At 40.2% G+C, this 24,299-nt stretch overlaps 1 long non-coding RNA gene across 1 annotated transcript; it reads right to left on the bottom strand.

The window, feature by feature from the left end:
- Positions 1-4,149: 4,149 nt before the first annotated feature.
- LOC307196205 lies at positions 4,150-6,314 on the bottom strand. Its single transcript, XR_013831070.1, has 3 exons — positions 6,218-6,314; positions 5,803-5,953; positions 4,150-5,021 (listed from the first exon to the last, which is right to left on the bottom strand). It is a non-coding gene; the product is annotated as an uncharacterized lncRNA (long non-coding RNA).
- Positions 6,315-24,299: the final 17,985 nt, after the last annotated feature.

The raw sequence follows: 24,299 nt of genomic DNA, 5'->3' as shown, positions 1-24,299 counted from the left end.
AAGAGTTTTGTATTTTTTGTTGTTTTTTTTTTGCGGTACGCGGGCCTCTCACTGTTGTGGCCTCTCCCGTTGCGGAGCACAGGCTCCGGACGCGCAGGCTCAGCGGCCATGGCTCACGGGCCCAGCTGCTCCGCGGCATGTGGGATCTTCCCGGACCGGGGCACGAACCCATGTCCCCTGCATCGGCAGGCGGACTCTCAACCACTGCGCCACCAGAGAAGCCCAAGAGTTCTTTTTTTAAATGAGGATGTTCAGTGCTGGTGAAGTGAGGTGGACAGTCTGTTATTAATGTAAATTGGTATATCTATTCTGGAATGCAATTTGGTAAAAAAAAAAAAAAAAAAAGTGTCTTTTTAAGTAACCACATGTGTCTTTTTAAGTAACCTTCAGTCTCCTAGGGCTCATGTGATTATGTGGTACCCACCTGCTCTCTCACTCCCTCAGGTCAGGAAGAGATGGGAACAAAGGGGAATGAGATAGTGCTTAGAGGTCTCCTTCTCATCCCCTTCATTTCTAGCCTCATAGCCACCGTCAAACAGAGCCATAATGCTCCTCCTTCAGAGGAACCTCACAACACCAAAGTGATATCTACAGTGGAGAAGCAGGACATCTACTTGGCCGAGCGACCTTCCATTCAGTGGTCGGTTAGCCGCTGCCACAACCTAGCTTGCTGAAGTCAACAGTTCCAGGAAGATGCTGTATTTCGCACGTCAGGCAAACGGACAGTGAAAACTCTTTTCTTTCCTTCCTTCTCCCAACCAAGAAGAAGATCATTAGGAACAGATATGAGAACTTCCTTGCAAAATGTCCAATCTAATTTTCAACTCAAATGGTTCAGTGGACTTTTCATTCACCTGACATGGACAAAACTAATTTATGTTCAATTTTGGAGATGAGGGAGTAAAGAGAAGGGGAGGGGGCTTCCCTGGTGACACAGTGGTTGAGAGTCTACCTGCCCATGCAGGGGACACGGGTCTGTGCCCCGGTCAGGGAAGATTCCACATGCCGCGGAGCGGGTGGGCCCGTGAGCCATGGACGCTGAGCCTGCGCGTCTGGAGCCTGTGCTCTGCAACGGGAGAGGCCACAACAGTGAGAGGCCCGCGTACAGCAAAAAAAAAAAAAAAAAGAGAGAGAAGGGAAAATTCACCATCCCAGGAACAATTGCTTGTGAACAAGCTTTAAAACTCTCATACTGTTATGGTGGTATGCCTCTGAAACTCCACTTCCAGATGCCTCCCGACCATATTACTCATATGATTTCACCCCACATCCCTCCGACTCATTCCAGTTTGTCAAGACATCTCATCTTTTAAGTTCTCCCCTCTCCCCAGAGTGCCACTGTATTGTTTCTTGGATTTGACTCGAGTGCCTTAGTTTGTCCCATCAACTTTTTTTCCTCTGGGAGGCAGACGGCACATTTTAGAGGACTTTACAGCATTCAAGAAAAAAAGGGGAAGAAAGCCCTTCCTGATGTCTGCTCTGAATTTGTTTGTGTTCTATTCTGTGTGTATCCCTCCTTTGTTCTGTCCTCTGCATCAGATGGAAAGTAATCATCCTGCCTGAAATGTATCTACAGCCAAGGCTCCGTGTAAATTACAGAGAGAGATGACAAATTTCATGGCCTGGTTATGGTAAAAATGGCAAATTTCACAGTTTGTCATGGATTAATAGAAAAGGAAAACAAACACAAATGAAGTCATCCCAATTGTTAGAAATAATTCCAGAGTGACTATTTGATGAATTTAAACAATGGGATGGAATGCAGGCCATTCAACACGTAACCCACGATTTTAAATTTAATAAAAGACCTTGTAGCTTTATACTCAAACATCCTCATGCTGAAGGTTGAATTCAAACACACTTGCACTTCAGCCTGAGCCCGTAATGAGCAAACTCCAAATTCCAAAAACCTGAGTTTACCCTTTTTCATGAGAAATAATAAAGCATCCATGAAATGTTTTCACGATGAACCGTGGATTGCAGATTTTCAGGGTCGTTGGTGACATCATGATAGATGAGGAGATTTATCTACATGTTTGGAAATGTTACACAGCTCAGTCCCTCCACCTGGAAAATATCTTTAAAAGATTAAGGGACTGAGCCCATCTTCATAGTTCATTCCCTTTCGTTCTAGTTTCAACTTTATTCCCTATCCTTGCTCGTTCTCAGTTACTACCGCAACCTTGTGAAAAACGTGTTGACCAGGGCTTCATTCACCATGGGATTCTGAGAAGGGTCTTAGGGAAGAATTGGGTAATCCATCATCATCTCTTTAAACTCAGATTCTGTAGCCTGGGCTTAAGGCCTGGCATTCCTGCGGCTTTGGTAACTGTTTCTCCACATTGTCCAAAATCCCTCAAAAGAATTCCTCATTGTTTCAGAACCTGAGCAGTGTTATTGCACTGTACCTCATTTCTATGTCTGTATCTGGCTTTTGATCCGTGCAGTCCTTGTGTTTTTCTATAGCATTCATGCCTGGAGCCTGAAAAACAAATTCCAAGATTATAGTAGAATTACATACAGCCAAAATTACATTCATTAGAGCTAAAGTTTTCAGGTTGCCTGATACTTGTCCATCCAATCACACTGACCATAAAAATTGAGTCTGCATAAACCTGTTAACCACTTTAGATTCTTCCACAAAAATGAAGACCTCTAACTAGACTGTAAATGCTAACGTATATGCAGGTGAATAAAAGTAGGAAGATAAAACAAGTGGTGACAATTGATGCCTTCAAGCACTAAGGTTTAGCGACTGTCCAAAAGTCTCAGGTGGAATAGGCACAGGACAGGATTTATATTATAAAAGTACATTCTAAATCCCTAATAAAGAAGGCATAGCTCATTTTTCACCTCTGCATATTCAAAGCAATCACATTTCGTTTATTGTCAGCTTTGAAAATCATGACTAAGTCATCTGGAATTTAGAAATAAACAACAAAGAGTAGTCAGATACGGATGCCTCTTTTTTTACTTTATCGGGAGATTTTTAAGTCCATGGAAAAAAAGACAAGCAGAATGACCCCGGCTTCACCTTCAATCCCTTCAGTGCTTCCATAAACATTCTGTCCCACACTTTCACCTCGCTCACATATGTCACCTTGTAATGTTCCTGTGTGTATGTCTTACCTACACAACTAGACTGTAAGTTCCTTTAGGGGAGGGTCTTTATCATCTTTTAATCCATCCTGGAAGCACTGAGAATAATTCAAGGCCATAAGTTCTAGCTGACTCGAGAGACACTCCTCAGGACCCCATCAAGGCCATCAGTTGCACAGCTTACCAATTTCACTGTAGTCATCTGCAACGGGTCTTCCTAAATCACTGCTAAGGACTCAGGTCTCCATAGCTCCACGGAGTATCACCACTTAATATTCCCAGCACTGCCATAGAAAACAGTTTCATATGCAAATATAGCCACTCAGCTTTCTGATCAGAGAAGCTTCACATTAAGGAAAGGCTGCTGGAACATCTGGTGTCCCATCAAGTTTCGAATATCACCATCAGGAAAGAGTGAGCCCCATTTGGAGCGTCAGGATAAAGGCACTAGCCTCTGGCTGAGCCCCCGATGCATATTGCTGATGGAATCTGAAGACAAGAGTCATTTGCTCTAAGTCTGTGACAAATGATATAGGTTCTGGCAGATAAGAAAGAACTGAAATTTGAACCTGTTTTAAGGCCACAGGATCTTATGTTCACTAGTGCTCTGTTGTCTTCATTCTCATTCCCTGATTAAAAAAAAGTCTCTGCAATTTTCTGGGGGGTGAAGTAGGGATTGGTGGGCAATACCACTGAGCCACTATAGACGAAGGAACTTCCAAAAATCAGAGGTTGAGCAAAGAGTTGGGTGTAAAGCTGAAATCTAAAGAATCCAAAGCAGACCTTGAAGCAAAGGCTAAAACCAAGGGGCCCGAAGCAGGAATGGAAAGTAGAAATCCAGAGTTAGGAGCTGAAGCCCTGGTGGATCAAAAGTGATCAATCTAATACCAATGAGCTACAGTCTAAAATATGGCCTTTTTTTTTTTTTTTTGCTTGCTCTCATATACCCTTTTAAAACAGATGCTTAGATAAGCCATAAAGAACAAAGGAAAAATGTACATTGCCTCTTCTTGGTGTTTCTTTCATCTCACAGGAAAAATGACAGGGCTTTCTAAACTTATCCAGTGGAAAACTCAGACCCAATGTGAGTCTTCTTGAAGTAGGAGGTTGGATCGCTTGACCTCTCTTCTTAACCTCATCTAGTGCATCAAGTTGAAAAACTAGCCCTGACCTTTTGCAACAAATCTTTGAATTCCCCATTTTGGGTTTTGTGGCTGCATGAGAGGCAGGGCTTGGTCTTATTAGGCTGGGTGAAGGTGGAAGTGGTAAAGATGTGGTTGATACCCTTCAGTGGGGGTCATTAGAGGTGCAAAATGATACACTCAGGCTGAATGAATGGCCAGAGGTTCCACACAGCTTCCTCCTCCTCGGCCTGATACCCGTCAGTTACATTTCATCTCGTATTGCTCTTCAGTCTGCCAGTGGGCAACTGGTAGACCTTTCTAACTGACCTAAAACATCTCCAGGCATCCTGATGCCAGAGCTATGGTGGCAATCAGGTTATAGGTTAATGGTCAGCTGTGAGGTTAAATTAACTTAAATCTGATAATGCAGACTTGGGTTGGCTACTTACCAACTCTGGGGCTTTGAGCAAACTACTTAATCTCTTTAAGACTAGGGTGTTAAATTTGTCAGATGGTTTTCTTCAAGATATATGTATTCATTAGAGATTTGTCAAATGGTTTTCTTAGGATGTATGTATTCATTAGAGAGGCACATGAGGCTGATGATGGTGATGACGATGATGATGACGATGGTGGTGGTGGTGGTGGTGGTGATGATGATACCTGTCAGCCACTTTACCCAACAGCAATTAATTTTCTCCTGGTATAGGTCAGCCAGCTCTGCTCCAGGCAAGACTCAGCGATTCAGGTTGTACCTAGTAAGTGGTTCTGACTGGAGCCCCATTAAATCCTCTGCAACTGCACAAGGGAAGAGGAAAGCAAGAAAGCCAAGAATCTCATGGAGATTTAAGAGGTGGAGTCTCTTCACACCCCATTGACCAGAATCAGTCCCACAGCTTGACCTAGATTCAGTGGGCTTGGGGAATGTTCCAGAAAGAGGAGGGGAAACACACACATTGGTAAGTATTGCTAGGATCTGCCCTAGCCACCGTGGAGGCAGTTCATCTAGCTATTGGCAGCAGTTCGTGGAACTGGGCATGGAGAATCTGGAGCAGTAGAAACCAGGCTATGAATCAAAGAAGCAAGGGCTATAGCAGAGATTAGGAGGACACATCTTCATAGATGGGGAGCTGACGAGGGATAAATGTAACCATTTTAGTGGGCCCGCTCATCATCACCTCATTTATCCAATACTTTCCTGGATAAATGAGAGTGGGAATCCCTCCTTAGTCCAATCCTAACTAACATGATGTGAAGCCTGGATGTCTTTGTAAAGCCACTTTCCGAAAGCTGTTGAGATTGCTATAAATTGGTACAGTCAGGAAGAGCTTCAAAGAAAGTTAAGAACTTGATCTATGTTTTCAAATACGCAAAGAACTAGACAATTGATACAAGGGTGAAAAGTTCATATGCTGTTAGCTGTTTTGTCCCCTAGTTACCAAGGAAGATGATGAAAATTAAAGAAGGGAGGGTCACTAAAATTTTTGGTCATAGAATGAAAATGGTCATAGGATGAAAATATATCCTTCCATTTAAAAAAAATTTTAATGTTATAGGCAAATTATTTTTTAAAAGATACCTTCTTCAGCCGTAAGTTCTGAGCTTGATGGTACAGACTTCATGTTTACAGATGAAGGGAGAGTTGCAATGTAGAAAATTGCCAAAAAGCATCCCTAATCTTCTTACAAAATTGTCTAAGAGTCTCATGATACATGTGCTTTCTGCTTTAACTGAACAAAGAAAAAAAAAAGGGAGGGTGGGGGGAGGAAAGTAAGTATTGTGACAAGCAATGGACCTAAGGGAAAAGAAATACTCAGAAAGTGATCAATAATTCTTCCATATTTTCTTCTAGGGTACAAGGGAAAAAGTCAAGGGCTTTACCACCAAGTTTAGATAAAGTCTAGTAGCTTGAGAACTTTTCATGCCAAAGCATCAGTGTTCAATCCCTAGAGATACTATATGTGTGTTATAAAAAGAAAATGGAACCAACTTACAGTTCATGCACCTACAGATCTTCCTCACTTGAGTGACTTCTTCTCAATTATTAGAGGCCCGTAGATGAGTGAAAATGTAAGTCTGTTATGTAGCACCTGATAAGAGAAATATGGAGAGGCTGATATATACACATTACCCAGTTGTTATATTTATTATACTTTACTTTAATTAGTTTTCCTTTTAAAGCTAAAACATGATCATAGGTAATGGAATTTAATTAACGTTTACAGGTCTGTTCCAACAAACAATGTAACCTTTTTTTTTTTTTTTTTTTTTTTTTTTTTTTACGGTACACGGGCCTCTCACTGTTGTGGCCTCTCCCGTCGCAGAGCACAGGTTCCGGACGCACAGGCTCAGCGGCCATGGCTCACGGGCGCAGCCGCTCCACGGCATGTGGGATCTTCCCAGACCGGGGCTCGAACCCGTGTCCCCTGCATCGGCAGGCGGACTCTCAACCACTGTGCCACCAGGGAAGCCCGTAACCTATTTTTAATGCATTTCTAAGAGCAGAAGCATTTACCTTTCTCTGTGATATAAGTTATCTATACCGAAACAACTTATTTTCTCTAAAACCATTTCTTCCTCCTGAAGCTCCTAACTCTTATAATGATTCCCCCCATGTTGGTTATTTATCTTTTGTTTCTCAGGCCCACAGCCTTCCCTTCTACACTCTGCTGGGTATTGCTGGGGCTGGAAGCCTGCAAACTACATTTCCCAGATTCCTTGCCAGCTGACTTCTTATTCATGTTCTGTCAGTTGGAGGAACTGTTCGAAGATTAGAAAGTGGGAGGAAAGACAGAAGCAGTGGTTTGGTTTTTTTTCCTCTGCTTCTTATTTCAACAGCACAGCAGTCGCTAGGAATTTCTGATGGTATGGTGACAGCAGGCGCAGAGGAACTACAGCCACTAGAGCCCCAGAGTGGGCAGCCCTGACCATGGTTCTGGTTACCCCGAGGCAGCATTCCGTCGGCAGTTTGGGCAGCAGCAGGTCTGGGCTCCTAAGCTCCAGTCCAAGAGCACCAGAAGCTTCCTCCTTTTTCCATTAGTCTGTCCAGGTATAAAGCCTTGACGTCATGCATGACCATTCTCCCTCTCTGGTACAGCTTGTCAATCATCTTTTGCTTCATAATATGCTTCACACACGTATATTCTTTCTTTTCTATTCTCATTTACTCTGCCTTGGCCCACTCCATTCCCTGCTTCTTTCATGGGACCCCACAATATTCCCCCAGACACGAAACTGGGAGAGACCTGCGTTTAAATTTCAGTTCTTCCAGTTACTTGCTGTGTGGCCTTGGACAAGTGATTTCACTTCTTTAAGACTCAGTTTCCTCATCTGTAGTAATAATAAGCAAAATTCGTTAGGTTATTGAGAACTACAATGTACTTGGGGCTCTGTTATCATTCTCTATTTTAATACTTATCATAATCCCATGATGTATGTGTTATGATTCTTTCATTTTTATAGTTGAAAAAACTGAGGTTTAGCAGAGTTAAGGAACTTGCTTAAGATCTCACTGCTGATTAAGGGAGGAAGCTGGGGTTGAACCCAGGTACCTCTGACTTAAAAGACTGTGCTCTGAAGCTTCTTTAAGTGCAGATCGTAATATAGATATTGTGAGGTTATTGCAATGATTAAATGAGATGTGTAAAGCGTGTATAGGGCCAACATATAATAAGCATGTAATGAATGATGGATTTTATGTCATAAAAGTACTATAGTGTTCTTTATATCTTATATAGTCTTCTTTATATCTTATTACATGTGTATATCAATAGCCCTGTATATCCTGCTTTGATCATCTTAACGCAAATGATTGGGTGTTTATCCCCCCTAGAAACTTATATGAGAGTTAATAGGAAAAAAGGTTTTGCCTTACAGTTAGTTTTGCTGGAACATATAAGTTTTATAGACAGACTCATACTCGCATTAAAGTACCCATATATTTCCTTATGTATTAATTTGTTCATACATGAATATACACTTTTCTTTTTGTGTAGGCATAGTCTTAGTTGACATTTCCTGGATAAATGAGAGTGGGAATCCCTCCTTAGTCCAACTTCCGGGAAGCAGGAGTTGGCCCAAGGAGGTCAAGAGCAACCCAATTAGAGAAAAAGGGGGAAAATCCTAAAGGCAGATCCCATGCAAGCCTAGAGTTAGAACACAGATCCAATGAATTCTGTTTCAAAATACAGTATATTTTTTCACGTAGTCTAGCTATGTTCTTCACCGAACCACTGGTTTTATTCGTTTCAGTAATAATGTTTTATACACCAAAGTCAAAAATTAGCAAAATTAGGAACCCAAGCAAACTTTTGGTATCTTCTGTGATCAATTCTTAAAGTTTCTGGAGCATCACCTCATCTTCAAAGGATTTTGTTTATTTTTAAAGCAACCTGTCTCTCCTTTCTTACCATCCGTGGATAATTAGAATTAGCTCCTCAGGAGGCTCATGGTATAGCAAAAAGAGGAGTGAATGGGAATCAGGAGACCTGGGGTCTGATGGTGACTCTGATGCTAAACACCTTTGTGAACTTTTTGAGCCTTCATTCTCTCCTTTGTACAATGAGACCTGCAGTTCCACCTGGTGCAGAAATTTTTATTTTAATTAAGAATGCTGGGGCTTCCCTGGTGGCACAGTGGTTAGGAATCCACCTGTCAATGCAGGGGACATGGCTTTGAGCCCTCATCCGGGAAGATCCCACATGCCGTGGAGCAACTAAGCCCGTGTGCCACAACTACTGAGCCTGCGCTCTAGAGCCCGCAAGCCACAACTACTGAGCCCACGTGCTGCAACTACTGAAGCCCGCGTGCCTAGAGCCCGTGCTCCGCAACAAGAGAAGCCACAGCAATGAGGCCTGTGCACCGCAACGAAGAATAGCCCCTGCTCACCACAACTAGAGAAAGCCCGCGCGCAGCAAAGAAGACACAACACAGCCAAAAAGAAAAAAAAAAAGAATACTATTCCATTCTGATTCATTGCAATGAATTGAAGCATACCCAAAGCGTGAATTTGGCTGCATTCCAAAATTCTGCCTCTGGGAACTCTAATCTTAACAATTTCACAGAACATTCAGTTGACCAAACGCTCTGAGCAACCACTCCGTGTGCATTTGCTTAATGTTCTGGAGGATGTGGGACCCAGTACCAACCTCCAAGAGCTTATCGTCGAACTGGTGAAGCAACACCAAAGAGAAAATGCAAGTACAGGGTGAAATAGGACATGAATCAATTTTTTTGAGTGCTAAGCAGACAATAGTGTTGGCAACAATCACGGACAAAGGAGAAGGCATGGGCCATTTGAAGAAGAGTTTAAAGGCAAGTTTGACCAAAGTGGAATGAGTGAAGGAGAGGGAGAGGATGAGCAGAAAACAGTATGGGCAAAGAGTGAAAACTCTCGAATGCCCATATAAGAAAACTTGACTTCATTCCCCACACAATAGGGAACCATCATTAGGTTTTAAACAAGAAAATGATAACTTCTAAAGAATCATGAGGCTGTCAGAATTGTTATTGGTCATGACATACAGATGTTTCATACATCTGAATGAACTGCTAAACCTTCAGAGCTTGGTCTTTATCTCATTTAATTGGATGAGTTGGACGGGTTCTCACAATCCATAAGAGTTTTATTTCAAACATACAAGTCACACTTACAGACATTCTTTTAAGTGTCTTTTGCTTCAATTAAGATACCTCCAACTTAAAGTGAATAAAGATCAAAACTGGTAGCTAGCGACAAAGTAAAAGCATCAAAGAATCCCAGTCTCTAGAACTTTCTCTTTCTTATTTAATTTTTTAACTAGATGTTATTTTACAAGGGGCTATTGAGCCTTTACACTCCTCTCACATCTTTATACACATGTTGCTTATTCATTTCTTCAGTTTTGCAGTAAAGTTAAAACTCTGTCTTCATCCCAAGAAGGCAATTGGTTACATTTTAGGGGACGACAATGCCAATCACTTGGGTGGCTGGTGGATATTTCCTTGTTGTGTCATATTTAAAAGAACCAAACAGAAAACTTCCAGCATTCACCACCAAGGATTGGAGAGAGAAGAAATATCTATCTATTATCATGAAACTTTGCTGTTTTCTCTACTGAATTAACTCCAATCATTTTTAAGAAAGAACATTTCAATACATTTTTCTGACAGGTAGGAAATTAACTACATACCAGAAGCTATTGAATTCGACTTTAACAGTATCAATAAACATTTCTGATTAAATTATGAAATTGATTTTATAATTTTGACTGTTATGTTTTTACATCAATATCATCATATGGCAGTAAATGTAGTTACCACTTCCTTATTGATCTCAGACATGGCACTCTAAAGTATTCATTTGACTATATTACAAAATCAAACTTGATTTCTTGTAGTACTGCAGTAACTTCAGGTCGTAATCTAGTCTGAAGAATCAAAATAGATGAATTATTCAGTTATTAAAAGACATATTTTTCCTTGGAGGAAAAGGAACACTTTGGTCAAGTCATCCTTAATGATTGTGTTATAGGATATTTCTCCATGTGGGATTACTTTGTGTGGGTCTCACACAAATATACTATTGCCTCCCACTTATGTGTTATCAATCATGTTTCTTGTGAATAACATAAACACCACTCGAAGAGAAAGAAATGTTTATCCTTCCTACTTAGGGATTCAACCAAAATGCAATGTTTCCATGACTTTAAAAACCAATGTCTTGGTCTCCCCAGCGCATCCCATCAAAATAATACTAATATATTGAGCCGTTGCATTTCCTGGTAGAGTTACATACCTTATGTGTCTTTCACTGGATACATTTTTTTTTATTAGAGTATAATTGCTTTGCAATGTTGTATTAATTTCTGCTGAAAAGCTAACTGACTCAGCTCTATGTACACATATATCCCCTCCCTCTTAGACCTCCCTCCCACCCACCCACCTGCCCCATCCCACCTATCTAGGTCATCACAGAGCACTGAGCTGAGCTCCCTGTGCTATAAAGCAGGCTCCCACCAGCTATCTATTTTACACATGGTAGTGTATTTATGTCAAATCTGATCTCCCAATTCATCCCACCCTCCCCTTCCCCTGCTGTCCATATATCTGTTCTCTACATCTGTGTCTCTATTCCTGCCCTGGAACTAGGTTCATCTGTACCATTTTTCTAGATTTCACATATATGCATTAATATACAATATTTATTTTTCTCTTTTTTGACTAATTCACTCTGTATGACAGACTCTAGGTCCATCCATGTCTCTACAAATGACCGAATTTCATTCCTTTTTATGGCTGAGTAATATCCCATTGTATATATGTACCACACCTTCTTTATCCTTTCATCTGTCGTTGGACATTTAGGTTGTTTCCATGTCCTGGTTATTATAAATAGTGCCACAATGAATATTGGGATCTATGTGTCTTTTTGAATTATGGTTTTCTCAGGGTATATACCCAGTAGTGGGATAGCTGGGGCATATGGTAGTTCTATTTCTAGTTTTTTAAGGAACCTCCATACTGTTCTCCATAGTGGCTGTATCAATTTACATTCCCACCAACAGTGCAAGAGGGCTCCCTTTTTTCCAGACCCTCTCCAGCAATTATTGTTTGTAGATTTTTTGTTGATGGCCATTCGGACTGGAGTGAGGTGATACCTCACTGTAGTTTTGATTTGCATTTCTCTAGTTATTAGTGATGACGAGCATCTTTCAGGTGCCTCTTCGCCATCTGTATGTCTTCTTCAGAGAAATGTCTATTTAGGTCTTCTGCCCACTTTTTGATTGGGTTGTTTATTTTTTTATTTTGAGCTGCATGAGCTGTTTGTATATTTTGGAGATTAATCCTTTGTCTGTTGCTTCATTTGGAAATATTTTCTCCCATTCTGAGAGTTGTCTTTTCTTCTTATTTGTGGTTTCCTTTGCTGTGCAAAAGCTTTTAAGTTTAATTAGGTCACATTTGTTTATTTTTGTTTTTATTTTCATTAATCTAGGAGATGGGTCAAAAAGATCTTGCTGTGATTTATGTCAAAATGTGTTTTTCCTGTTTTCCTCTAGGAGTTTTATAGCATTTGGTCTTACATGTAGGTCTTTAATCCACTTTGAGTTTATTTTTGTGTATGGTGTTAGGGAGTGTTCTTTTTTTTTTTTGAATTTTATTTTATTATTTTGTACAGCAGGTTCTTACTAGTTATCTATTTTATACATATTACTGTATATACGTCAATCCCAGTCTTCAAATTCATCCCACCCCCCCACCCCTGCTTGCCCCCCTTGGTGTCCATACTTTTGTTCTCTCTATCTGTGTCTCTATTTCTGCCTTGCAAACCAGTTCATCTGCACCATTTTTCTAGATTCCACATATATGTGTTAATATACGATATTTGTTTTTCTCTTTCTGATTTGCTTCACTCTGTCTGACAGACTCTAGGCCCATCCACGTTTCTACAAATGAGCCAATTTCATTCCTTTTTATGGCTGAGTAATATTCCATTGTATATATGTACCACAACTTCTTTATCCATTCATCTGTTGATAGGCATTTAAGTTGCTTCCATGATATGTCTATTGTAAATAGTGCTGCAATGAACATTGGGGTGCATGGTTTTTTGAATTATGGTTTTCTCTGGGTATATGCCCAGTAGTGGGATTGCTGGGTCATACGGTAATTCTATTTTTAGTTTTTTAAGGAACATCCATACTGTTCTCCATAGTGGCTGTATCAATTTACATTCCCACCAAAAGTGCAAGAGGGTTCCCTTTTCTCCACACCCTCTCCAGCATTTATTGTTTGTAGATTTTCTGATGATGCCCATTCTAACGGGTGTGAGGTGATACCTCATTGTAGTTTTGATTTGCATTTGTCTACTAATTAATGATGTTGAGCAGCTTTTCATGTGTCTCTTGGCCATCTGCATGTCTTTTTTGGAGAAATGTCTACTTAGGTCTTTGGCCCATTTTTTGATTGGGTTGTTTGATTTTTTAATATTGAGCTGCATGAGCTATTTATATATTTTGGAGATTAATCCTTTGTCTGTTTCTTTGTTTACAAATATTTTCTCCCATTCTGAGGGTTGTCTTTTCGTCTTGTTTATAGTTTCCTTTTCTGTGCAAAAGCTTTTAAGTTTCATCAGGTCCCATTTGTTTATTTTTTATGTCCATTAGTCTAGGAGATGGGTCAAAAAAGATCTTGCTGTGATTTATGTCAAAGAGTGTTCTTCCTGTGTTTTCCTCTAAGAGTTTTATAGTGCCTGGTCTTACATTTAGGTTTTAATCCATTTTGAGTTTATTTTTTGTGTATGGTGTTAGGGAGTGTTCTAATTTCATTCTTTTACATGTAGTTGTCCAGTTTTCCCAGCACCACTTATTGAAGAGACTGTCTTTTCTCCATTGTATGTTCTTGCCTCCTTTTTCATAAATTAAGTGACCATACGTGTGTGGATTTATCTCTGAGCTTTCTATCCTGTATCAGTGATCTATATTTCTGTTTTTGTGCCAGTACCATATTGTCTTGATTACTATAGCTTTGTAGTATAGTCTGAAGTTGGGGAGCATGATTCCTCCAGCTCCATTTTTCTTTCTCAAGATTGCTTTGGCTATTCGGGGTCTTTTGTGTTTCCATACAAATTGTAAAATTTTTGTTCTAATTCTGTGAAAAATGCCATTGGTAATTTGATAGAGTTTGCATTGAGTCTGTAGGTTGCTTTTGGTAGTATAGTCATTTTCACAATATTGATTCTTGAAAATGTTTCTGTTATATGGCCAACACTTAAAACCAATGGAAATTTTTATTCAGCAAAAAATAAATATAATAATTTATACATCAAATAATAGATTTTCAATAAATAGACTCCAGAATCTTCAAGTTGGAAGCAATCATAAAGCTCAATTAATCCAGTGTTCCCCAGAGCAGAATTGTCCTGTGTACCATCCCAGAAAATGACCAACTGATCTATCTTAACAGCACTGGAGCCAGAGGACTTTCTCTTTTGTAGATAGGTCATTCCATTCATGAATAATAGTGAACATTGGAAGTTTCTTCTTATAAAACACTAAAATTTATTTACTGATTGATTTAATGCTTAAAGGGAGAAGGCATTATGAAAACTGTCACTTCAATAAAAGTGAGTCTAGCCCTAGATATTAGTCTCCTATTTTATTATAAGACTATCTTACTGGTTTAATTTATGCAGGATAAGAAAATCTCTAAAAGGAAAGATATTTCCAAAAAGTTTGAAAGAGATAAAACAACAGAAATCTAATATTTTTATTAAACTGACCAAGATGTTGGATTTCTACAGAGCTGGAGATTTGAAAAGCACGTGACAGTACATGACTTATTGCTCCAAACTCATTAAAATGAGCACTGCTCTCACTAGGATGATACCTATTCATTATTTTAACAATTAATGGATAGGCTCTGAGATAGAATGATTAATTCAATAATTTATTTGTTAGGCAACTCTATGGAGTGTATTCTTCTCTGTGTCCAGCTCTCTACAAGACTGTTAAGAGTAAGCTGAGCATAATCTCTCCTCTCACAAGCCAGTGGGAGAAACAGACAGCAACTAAGAATGCAGAGAGCACATAGTGTGCAAAGAGAAGGTTCTGTGATCAGAAGGAGAAAGCCCAGTTTCCACCAGGAGTTCTATCCTGATTTGCTTGTCTTGCCTGGATTACTGCAACTGGCCTTCTAACAACCAATTCAATTCTGCTTCACTCAAATTCACCTTTCATACTTGTTCGTGATGATTTTTCTAAAATACTAACCTGACTATGCTATTCCCTTGCCTTCAAGCAAAAGTGCATGCTCCTTGGTATGATATACAGTCATGTATAAGAAGTTCCTCCTGTCCTCCAGCCATTTCTCTCAGGACCAGCCCCACCTCATACCTTGTCCTCCAGCCACACTGACCTCCTTGTGGATGTCCAGACACTCAGGGTTGGCTCACCTCTGGGTCTTCATCCACAAGGATCTCTTTACTGAGGATGACTGTCCTTCCTTGTTTTCTTCGTAGAACAAATTCGATTGAAGCCTCAGATCCCAGCCCAAAGTATCTTTTCAGGAAGTCATTCTGAGTCTCCCAATCGGGGTCTGGCATTTTTCTTCTTGGTTCAAGAGCACATTGTGTTTACCTTAATTATGGATAGTAAGTCATTGAAAGCCTGTAGCGATTATGATCCATATACCACTTAGGTTTTGTGATCACCTTATCCAAAGAGAGAGAGCGAGAGGGAGGGATGAGGGAGAGATGGAGGAAGGGAGGAAGGGAGGAAGGAAGGAAGGGAATGCGCCTATTTCATAGGTTATTATTAAGCAGTAAAGAAAATTTTTGTGTAAATAAATTATTTAACCTACATCTTCCATAGATCTCAACCTTTCTTGAGTGTCGATAATTATTAAATTGATAAATATTTAAAAGATGGGTGAGTTAGTGAGATTCTGTTAGTGGCTTTGAGTGGCCCAAAGGAGTATTTACAATGTTCACAGATTATATTCCAAGCCTTGTCTGCTCAGACATCCTTTAAGTAACTTAGTACCATGAAAGCTCCAGGTTGACTGCAGGTAAAGGACAGTCAGCACGGGCTTCCTTGGAGCAAAAGTAGCTCTAGTGCTGACAGAGGGAAGGTTTGACTCATCAGATTTGAGTAGCACAATCTCATTCTTCACTGGTTACTATACTGAAGTTCATCTAAGGATAAGAAAAGGTAGACAGACTTGCATGGAGGCAGATTCTACAATAGCAACACTGACAGGCAACCTGAGGACATTTATCCTTAACATTGTTCAAAAGAGAAGGTTCATTCTTACAAAAACAATCATCGGTACTATCCCTAAGCCTCAGAACTTGAATTCAACTTAAAAAGCAACAGGGCTTTCTTTTCCTTCTTACTTCACTGTTTTTAAACTTTTGATGTTTTAAAAGTTTTAAATAAACTGCTCATTTAAAGTTCACAGAAATTTTTTCTCTGATACTGAAACTTCAATTCCACCTTTGCAGATTAAAATAACATTACTTGTGTCTGTGATGCCCCCATGGAGAGAGGGTAATAAGCCACATGCACTTGGGGACATGGGAGACTCCTTTTGGAAAGTAAGCAAACATTACTCAATGCAAAACTTCCTCAGGCAGACTTATAAGATCTAAAATGGAAAATTAAGTGTTCATGCTATATAGATTCATCACGACTCTTGGAACAGGAATTAGAAGAGTGTGATGTAGACCAGGGTTTGGCACACATTTCTGTAAAGAATCAGAGAGTCAATATTTTAGGCTTTTCAGGCCATATGATCCCTGTTTCAGCTACTCAGCTCTGCCATTGTAGGCAAAAAGCAGCTACAGACAATATGTAAACAAACGAGTATGGCCGTGCTTTGATGAAACTTATTTGTGGGCACTGAAATTTGAATTTCATGTAATTTTTCCATGTCACAAGATATTCTTCTTTTGATTTTTTTCTTAATCATTAAAAATCATTCTTAACTCCTAGGACATTCAAAAACAGGCAACGGGCTGGATTTGGGCTGTCAGGCTATATTTTATCCAGCCCTACTCTAGAAAATATAACAAGGCACCTCTGGGCTATTAGGTAGAAACCAAGCTAGGCTGCAGGTAAAGTAAAGGATGAGGATTAGACTGCTCCTTCCCAGGAGTATGGGTACCCTTGGGGAAGCTTACAGGGACTCTCTGGGTAATACTCTGCCAATTCCCAGGAAAGGGATGAGAATACATTCAAATATTTTTACATGCTTGCTATATTTTTCACTTTTCATATATTGCCTCATTTAAGCCTTAAAATGGCCATATGAGGGCATTTTTATTCCTTTCATCCGCATTTTACAGACATGTAAACTGAGGCCATAAACGGTCATATAACCTGGCCCAAGTCACACAGCAGCAAGCAGCAGGCATGAGATTCTCACTCAGTCTGCCTAACTGCAGGGTCCGTATGTTTTCTATTCTACTACCCACAGCACAATGTCCCTGAATCTGCCACTACCTTTGGAATTCACCATGTATAACCGGCAAGTGAATGAACGGTGTGGGAGTCACTGACAGTGGCATTCAAGGCCTTCCATACCTGCTTCCTTGATACACATGACGAGGCTTCAATCTTGCTGTCCAACTCCTCTCCCACTCGTCCCTTACATGAACTCTTTGAATCCTGAAGATGTCCTGCCTCTGTGTTTTTGCCAAGGCCATTTCCTATCCAGAAATTCCTGGCCTCCAAGGCCCAGTTCAGATATTACCAGTACCAAGAGCCTTGCCTGGACCAGAACCTGAAAGGGACTCTTTTAACATGTGATTACCTTGTACCTCCCAGCTGCCCTCAAGATTATAGTCATTGATGTTTAGGTCTTATCCACCTGTTATTAGCTCCCTGAGGACAGATAAAGTACCACATGAATCTTTGAACCTTCGTATATATTACATAGGTTGAGTGCTCAGTATTTGCTAAATGAGTGAACAATAAGATTCTTTATCCAAATAAAAAGCTACTGTCATCCTCAGTAAAATAAAGGGTAGATCCTTTAAGATGGACAATGGAGGGATGCTCTCCAACAGGGACGAGTGATTAGGCCACTTGATTTTGTCCCTCATATTGGACATTCAGCTCTCCCTGGCTATCAGCTCAACACGTCAACCCTGGGGCAGAGAAGGAACTTCTGCCTCTTTCACATTCTGTCCCAAGTATGGGCACAACCTTTTCCTAAATTCCCCGTAGTACAGCTGAAATGAGGCAGAAGCATTTAAACAAGAGTTTACTAGAGGTTAGAGGATGACAAAAGGGAAATACACATAAAGAGGGACTAGAAAATGGGATTGTATGAGTAACATATAGTTTACAGTCTGCAGCTGAGTTCAGCCACAGGGAAGCCTGCATGTGGCTGACGCCACCTCACGTCCCCACTCCTGGGAGTGCGTGTAAGTGTCCCTGGATTCTCTGAAATTGAGATTCAGGAAACAGGGTCCCAAAGAGACAAAAGTTTGCTTTGACTCTGGCTATAACTTGCTGTCAAGACTTCCAGGTCTTTTGTTAGAGAAGCTACACTTTATCAGAAAAATAAGTTCCAGGGTGTTAACCTCCTTTAGGTCATAAATCATCTTGATGTGATGCAAAACCTCAAATCTGGGGAGAGGTAAAGGGCAGGAAATCAGAATCTGATACTGGATACAAAAAGAGAAGGGCTGTTTGCTGACTGTGTTGAGAGCAGAAGGTGCAAGTGGTTGAAATTGCAGAGGAAAGGACTTGGGTAGTTATGACAGAGACTTCTTACCAAAAGGATAGTTGGACCAGAGAAAGGCTATGGATATGGGAAAGGCTATGGATATGGGAAAGGTGTTCCAATGGAACTGAGGTCAGTCACCCTCAGAGTGTCCCAGTTTATGACGGTTTGAAAGTAGGGACAAAGAGGCCAAGGTGTAGACTGAGGGACATTTAGATTTCTTTTCAGCACTGGGTGTCTTTAAATCATGGATTGTGGAATATGGCACTTGAGAACTCAACTTTTAATATAAAATCATGGGCAATTAATATGATTGTATTTTAATTTTTAAAAATTTTGTACTAAAGTATAGTTGACTTACAATGTTGTGTTAGTTTCAGGCGTACAGCACAGTGATTCAGTTTTATATTTTATATATATATATATTCTTTTTCAGATTCTTTTCCCTTATAGGTTATTACAAAATATTGAGTAGACTTCCCTGTGCTATACAGTAGGTCCTTATTAGTTATCTGTTTTATATATAGCAGTGTGTTTATGTTAATCCCAACCATAAGAAAATACACTGAATGGTGTTAAGTAGAAACACGAAAAAGATGCATAAACTTTAGTGAGTTATTTATAATAGTTCAGAGAAAGAAAGATAGAGGGAAGGATAGAGAGAGATACTGGAGAAACTTGTTGTGTGACCATAAGCAAGTCAATTTCTTCTGGGTTTCCCCATCTGTAAAATGGGAAATGTTTCCAGGGCTGAGAAAGGATCAAATGAGATAATAGAGGTGAAAGAGTTTTGAAAAGTAGAAGGCACTCTCCCAAATGGAAGGGATTATGATTAGCTAAATGCATTACAGACCCAGCAGCATCAGGAAGGCTCAACCTCTGGCAAACAGCAGTCCAACAGGTGATTTGAGTAAGGCTGAGGTTACATTTTGATTAACCCATATGAAGCCCTTACATCATCTAATGCAATGTGATACACCCAAACGGAGCGCCTTCAAGCCAAATTGAGCCTCTAGTTTCATGTTGTCATGATTGTGTTTTTCATTAACTTCAGTGACCCTTGCAGTTCCTCATCTAAGGAATGGGGGAGCGGGGGGTGTCTGTAAGGAAGCCCGGGAAAGAAGAGAGAAGTTTGGATGCTAAAGCAAGGGCACATTAACTTTCGCAAAAGAGTAAATTTAAAAAACATAAACAAAACCAATAGGTCAGTTAAGCAAGTGGGTCATTTAGACTTGCCAAAGCATGTAATGAAATAGATAAGAATGAGTTTGGGGGGGGGTGGTTTTGTTGTTTGTTTTGTCCCCCAAGGGAAGTACCCGGCAGGGTCATGCCTCGTTATTCATTTATCCCAAGGTTGATATCTTTACTCGGTTTTATGTATAAATAAAAGAAATGAAATTCACTTGACCATAGAGAATAAAACTCTTATTAGAAAAGCAAGAGCGGTGGAGAATATTCTTTGAATACTGTTTTGGTAAGTCCATTATTATAGATTTTTTTAAAAGAAGGAGGGAGACTATTTGCAGAGAAAACACTCACCCAAGACCAAAGCAAAGGAAGAGTCCTGGTTTGGACCTCTTTGGTTGGAAAAGTAGCATTCAGTTCAGCATGACTAACAAGACAGCCAGGCAAATGATTCATCAGGCTCATAACTCAGCAGGTGTATTGCGCACGCCAGCCAAAGAACCATTCGCGGCTCGTCTCAAGCTGTGACCTCCCCTGTGTGGCAAGAACAAGAGAGGAAGATCAGGCCCTCGGGTTTCCTCCTATGGGTGTGTGCACATCATTTTAGTCCATTCCACTCAGAAAATATTTATCAAACACTCCTTCTGTACTCCTAAATGATACTGGTGGTGGCGGGAATGGGAATGGAGGTAAGGAGAGGAGAAGACTATAAAGGAGAAACTATCCCTGCACTCAAGGAATTTATGAACTAATTAGAAAAGTCCATGGAAGCAATTATTGAACTACAAGTTAAGTTATAGTAGTACAAACCCCAAAAGCCAGGACACAGGATATAGCACTAAATGAAAAGAAACATAAAACTAAGAATACACTCAAAATGAAAATTTGACTCAACGATTTTATATATATATGTGTGTGTGTACGTGTGTGTACATGTATATATATGCGTATGTGTGTGTGTGTAAGAGTCACGTACACACTAACAATAATAATTATAAAATTACATACCCAAATGTAACCCAAACTGGTTATTTCTGCATATGGGTTTATAGGTGATTTTTTTCCTTATGTATACAATTTTGTACTTTAACTTTCCTGCAGTGAATAGAATTCACTTTTAAAACCAGGAAAATAAATTACTAAAACACACACACACACACACACACATATATCACATATGGCAAACGTGAACGCTGTGAGAAGAATAAGGAAATGTCCTAGAGGAATTTTGACTGGAAGGGGCAGAAGCCCTGGGAGATGGATGGATGCTCGTAAGAAGCCCGAGAGGGTCTGATTTTCCACCTGAGACCCACGTGAGGGAAGTGGGCAGTCATCACTGTAAGGCTACATGCAGGAAGAGAGGATGCCATGCAGAGTTCTAGATTCAGATGAAAAGGCCAGGACTGCATAAAGTTGAGCTGTTGGTGAGCTTCACCTCAGGACTGTGACTATCGTCAAAATGATTCATTCTGTAGCAGGAGCAAATTGTATGATTTTGACCAGCCTATCAGCCTTGGCTTCACACACCCTCCTAAGGAAGACCCCTGTGGCATGAACCCTGAACCTTCTCTTCGATTGTTTGGGATAAACAGTAGAAAGCACTGACAAATGGAATGAGCAGAGTCAGGGTAGAGTTTTTGTATTTAGGGGGAAAAATTAGAATTACTAGCTGGAGACAAGGATTTGATTTAAAAGAGGATAAGTGAGAATGGAGGAGTTAGGAGCTACCTGGGCTGTATTTCAAGGAGTTTTTGATGGAAGTTGAGAGAACAAAAAGGATCATTTTCTTCTTTGAGAGACCTGCTGTCTCCATGGTGATCACAAAGTGTAGCAGAAATAGGAAAAAAAAATGTTTTCCAGTACATTAAGAATGATCTCCCCACTCTGGCATCTTCTAAGATGGGGTCAACAAACTTCCTGGAAAGGGACAGATAGTAAATATTTTCAGCTTTTAGAACCACACAGTGTCAGTCACAGCAACTCAACTTTGCCACAAAAAGTGGACATAGATAAAACATAAACAAATATGGCTATGTCTCAATAAAACTTTATTTAAACAAACAAGCAAAAAACTATTTAAAAAAACCCCAGATTTGGCCTGGGAGCCACAGTTTGCCAACCCCTTCCCTTTGAGAGTAGTAACATTTAAACATCTTTCTATTATTTTCCCCTGACATACTGCTCTTTCTTTGACTCTATACTGTGCATAGACAGGGCCATGTGGTATGTTAGTTATATTCAGGTTACAGCAATAAACACAGCAAGTTCTTTCATTGGCAACTTCAGAGGCATTAGAGCTACAGAACAGGACTATCAGAACATGGCATGATTTTGTTTGTTATTTTTGTATGTGATTTCCTACAATAATCAGGAGGGAAAACCTCATGAGGAGAGAGGGCTTATTTTCAGGAGCTGTCTTATTCATTACACCTGCTATAACAGAATACCATAGACCACGTGGCTTACAAACAACAGAAATATATTTCTTCTGGAGTCTGGGGAGTTCAAGATCAAGGCACCAGCAGAATGGGTGTCTGGTGAGGGCAGCTTCTTGGTTCATAGACGATCACCTTTTTTCTGTGTCCTCACACGGTGGAGAGGACAAGGGAGCTCTCTGGGGTCTCTTTTTTTTTTTAATGTGTGCATCTTCATTTTTTTTTTAATAAAGTATAGTTGATTTACAATGTTTCAGGTATACAGAAAAGTGATTCAGTTATAGATAGATAGATGATAGATAGATAGATAGATAGATAGATAGATAGATAGATGATAGATACATAAATAGAATATAGATATCTAGTTATCCCTCCTTGACCTCTTTCCCCTTTGGTAACCATAAATTTGTTTTCTTTGTCTGCAAGTCTGTTTCTGTTTTGTAAATAAGTTCATTTGTATCTTTTTTTAAAAATTCCACATACAAGTGATATCTTATGATATTTGTCTTTCTCTGACTTCCTTCACTTAGTAAGATAATCTCTAGGTCCATCCATGTTGCTGCAAATGGCATTATTTCATTCTTTTTTATGGCTGAGTAATACTTCATTGTGTATATAAATAAATATATATACACATATATACATCTGGGGTCTCTTTTTATAAGGGTATTAATCTCATTCATGAGGGTTCTGCTCTCATGACCTAATCACCTCCCAAAGTCCCAACCTCCAAATAACATGACATTAGGGATTAGTTTTCAGCATATGAATTCTGAGGGGACACAAACATTCAGTCTATAGCAAGAGCAAAAAGAAAGAGAGGAGCTGGAACACTGTGTCTCCTTAGTCTAATTTGCATGAAGAAGAACCTCAAGGGGCAGAAAAGGTGGTGACAGATAAAAAGAGGAAACTAAAGTGATCTAAAGAAGAAGAGCAAAGGACCTGGAGTAGGCTGGTCTGGCTTAGCATGGAAAAGTCTATGTGGTTTCTTAAAAGAACATCATTCACTCAGTCCATATCTATAAATCACCTCCTATGTGCACAGTACCCAGGCAGTCATGGGAGAACAAGGCAACAGGATATGGATTCTGTCCTTGAGGAGCTAGTCTGAGAGGGAGCAAGGGGAAGAGACTGTCGTGGGTAGGGGGGGGAAATTATTCATAGCTGGTGAGGAGTAAGGCTCTATAGAGAAGAAAGTCAATGTCGTTGCTGCTCCTTGACCAGGAAAAGGAGATCTGAATTGCCTGGCACTGCTCACTTTTGCATCGGCATGTATTTCTTGAGCCACTGAACACACGAGAGTTAGGAACGAAAAGCCAGTCTTTGACCAAAGATAGCTTTGCAATTCAAGGGCAAGACGGGCCTGACCTTCCAGACAGCTCATGTGACATGAGTTTGGATGGGTTGTTCCTACCCATTTACTCACAGGGACTCAAACATCTATGGTGGCAAGACACCATTATTTCCTCCAAGACAGATGTGCTAACTGGCTAAACAGAAGTTTGCCGTGCATGTTGCTAAGGATCCAGAGAGTTAGAAAAGTCTGCTTGACTAGCTGACATTTTCACTTTTCAGCTTACTTTTGGCATGCCTTAGAAACAGGCTGCGATGAGATGACTTCTACACAGGTAAAATCAAGTGTATTATTGGCCAAGGGACTTCCAAGAAAGCACTGTTCCCTATCTAAATAAGAGTATCCCCCCTTGTTAACACTTCAAAGAAAGACACGGCCATGTCTGTGCCATTTTGGTTCAGCTTGGTGCCAGGCTCACAGAAGGACCTTTCTGTTTGTGATGAGTGACTATAGCAGAGGACACATGGGCTTTTTCTTCATTTATTTTCCCTCTATTAGGACGCTTTTCCTACACTGTGTGGTCATATTTTGTGGTCACTGCTGCTGCAGAAAATTCCCAAGGGTCAGAGAATCCTAGAGCTTCTAAAACCAAGGAATATATCTCAGGAGGCTTCTAACATGTGTACACATAATACTTGTTTCATTTCAAACTTTTCATTTCATACTTGTTGCAGAGTTTAGTGAGATTAGAGAAGAGCAGAACAAAGAACAACTCTGCACCGGACTGACCTGCTGGGTCATGGCTGAGGCCCCATGCTTCCTGACACAGGCACAGATGCCCAGGCAGGGTCTGGCCCAACACTGTGATGTTGCTGTAAACTGCGTCTCATTTCCTTCTCTTCCTGGATCCAGTCACCACAAAGACCTATCATTAAGGCAACTTTGTGTTGCCTT

Source organism: Stenella coeruleoalba (genome assembly GCF_951394435.1).
Source record: "Stenella coeruleoalba genome assembly, chromosome: 13".
Taxonomy (NCBI): Eukaryota; Metazoa; Chordata; class Mammalia; order Artiodactyla; family Delphinidae; genus Stenella; species Stenella coeruleoalba.
This window is presented reverse-complemented; position numbering and strand designations above follow the sequence as displayed.